The sequence below is a fragment of the Osmia lignaria genome, unplaced genomic scaffold (assembly GCF_051020975.1).
Source record: "Osmia lignaria lignaria isolate PbOS001 unplaced genomic scaffold, iyOsmLign1 scaffold0087, whole genome shotgun sequence".
Classification (NCBI taxonomy): Eukaryota; Metazoa; Arthropoda; class Insecta; order Hymenoptera; family Megachilidae; genus Osmia; species Osmia lignaria.
In genome coordinates this window covers 40,001-42,500 of record NW_027478228.1, presented here as the reverse complement: position 1 = coordinate 42,500, position 2,500 = coordinate 40,001, and the positions used below count along the sequence as shown (strand labels likewise).

The window sequence follows — 2,500 nt, the reverse complement described above, 5'->3', positions numbered from 1 at the left end:
TACGAAGCGTCTAGGAGTGGTTAAAACTGAGAGAGTTGAAACTACGATGTATTAGAACGAGCAACCGTCGAAACTTTGTTTTCGCGACGTTCTTTTCGTCGCTCTCGTCCCCACGCTCCTACGCTTTGGTTGTTTCTTTGCCATCCGTGTTGCGATAAAAAGATTTCTCCATTGTCCAAAAAGGACGGATCGAGATTCCTCTTTCGAGAGGGAGAGAGAGGTACTTGCGGGTAACCTGGAATCTACGAAACCCGCACCGTGGTAAGATTCGTGCGTCCGCCTGATCGATGTGTGTTGTTTACGGACCGGCTGAGAAGCGACGATAGCGAGTCTTTGAAAAACTATGTGTCCATTAGTTAGACCGATCGTCGCCGGCCGTGTGTCTGTTCGAATCTCGCAACCCACGATTCAGCGACAGGACGCGCGCTCGCATTCCTTGTGTGCGTTCGTACTTTTCAAGGTTTTTAAATGTACTTTACGCCCGACCGTCGAGAGGAGCGTGCCACTGGGCGTTTCTCCGACGGTTTCCGTCCTTGGACGCGATCGTGTCGTCAACGATCGAACAAACAAACAAATACGTTGGCGACGCCCGAATTCGCTCTCCCGCACGCGCCGGGTGGGAGAGTGATGTGGGTATCGAATGTGATGCGTGTTAATAATGAAAATAACACTCTAAAGATCTAAAGAGTTTGAAATACAAAATTTTACGATTACCCTGAACGGTGGATCACTTGGCTCGTGGGTCGATGAAGAACGCAGCTAATTGCGCGTCAACGTGTGAACTGCAGGACACATGAACATCGACATTTCGAACGCACATTGCGGTCCACGGATACAATTCCTGGACCACGCCTGGCTGAGGGTCGTTTTCTTAACAAAAGACTGCTTGCGTTTGCTTCTCGAAAAAAGAGTAATTCATTTCTTTCTAAACATCTCGCCGTCGTTCAACGAAAGTAGAACGTTTCGGAGCGGGATTATCGAACGAAATTGAAAGAATGAATGAACGATAAACAAAGAAAGAGTCGCAACGTACGAGCGATAGTTGGGCAGTTCGTCGGCGTTTGTCGTGGAAACGATGTGACGAAAATCGCAACCGATACACTAAATGCAGGCCGTTAAAGGAGAGAAACAAATTTCGAAATATCTCTTCGAACTAGCGCAAGTGCGTCACGGCGCGCGAGTCGTTCGTTAAAATTTATAAACGACCGCCCGTGAAAGCACCGAGTTCTCGGAAGATAATCTATAAAGATTCTCCATCCTGCTGGAAGTTATCGGATCGGCGCGATTGTTCACTTGTAGAAATCCACGCTCCCGACGTTGCCAGAAACGATATTTACGAAAGGTGTGTCAAAAATAAACGAAAGAAGCTCTCCTATAAATTTAGAAAAAGCAAACGAGTGAAATGTTTGAGATGATAATTTGCTGAAATGCAAGCTCGAATAGCCCCAGGGTTTCGAATGATTCCCCGCGCTTTATACATCTCTCTGTTTACAAACGGTGTATAAATGAAAGATCGCTTCAGATGGGTCGTCGCTGTTTGACGCGCGATGCTGTTCCTTTTTTTTTGTCTGTCTGTGCGTTTAGCTTCGCTAAACAAGTTAAATGGTTAAAAAGCGTCGAAAAAGCGAATACACACGCGACAAGACAAATCTAACGAGTAAAGGAACGCTCCGCTCCAAGATAAAAATGGTTGTTTACAATCAATACAGCGTTTCGGTACCCCTGATCGTAGTCTGAAACTGTGTAACAAAAGAGAGGAAAGCGAATGGTGAAGGAACTTCGAAGCCTCCGTGGCGTGGCTAGAACTTGTGATAAAAGTATGTTTGCAGCAATTATGCATGCTCCCGTTAAAACAGCATTTCAATGTCTCGCATGGCTTAAAGCTCTAGGAGGCTTCAACATTTAGAATACATACGGACTACTTCGTTTGTTAAAGATAAGCGAAGACCGCGCGACCATCGCTCGGTCGTCCAGTCCTCGAAAGTTTTGTTGCGTTCCAAAGAAGAGACAAATGGGGTTTACCCTTGCGCTAAGGGGAGAAGAAGAGAAAAGCAGTTGTTAAATCTAAGAGGTGTGTGGAGTACATCGCGTGTTGGTTAAAATTGTTAAATGAAGTATACGCGAAATGTTCTCTCGCTCTTGCTTTTCCTCTTGCTTCCGTGGCGCTCGAAAAGAAGGGATGATAAATAAAGAAACCTATTCGAAATCTCTTGTGGAACAAAAAATAATACGGACGGACGTTAAAATTGAACCGAGACGAAATGGATCGTCTTGCGAGTTGTCTTCGCTTTGAAATTGTTAAAAATTGATAAAAGCAATACGACGAAGCTGCAGTCCGCAAAATGTTTGAAGCAAAAAGGAAATAACACGAAAATTATGGGAACGTCGTGTCTCAACTTTTTTTTCCCTCTTGTGCTCGTTTCATCGAACGATAAATACAAACATTTTGAAACGAGAGAGGAGGAAAAATTGAATATGCGAAAGGTTGATTCACGCACAG

At 44.8% G+C, this 2,500-nt stretch overlaps 1 non-coding gene across 1 annotated transcript; it reads left to right on the top strand.

Moving 5' to 3' along the window:
• Nucleotides 1–711: 711 nt before the first annotated feature.
• LOC143307847 (5.8S ribosomal RNA) lies at nt 712–866 on the top strand. The gene has a single exon (XR_013064904.1). It is a non-coding gene; the product is annotated as a 5.8S ribosomal RNA (ribosomal RNA).
• The last annotated feature ends 1,634 nt before the right edge of the window (nt 867–2,500 follow it).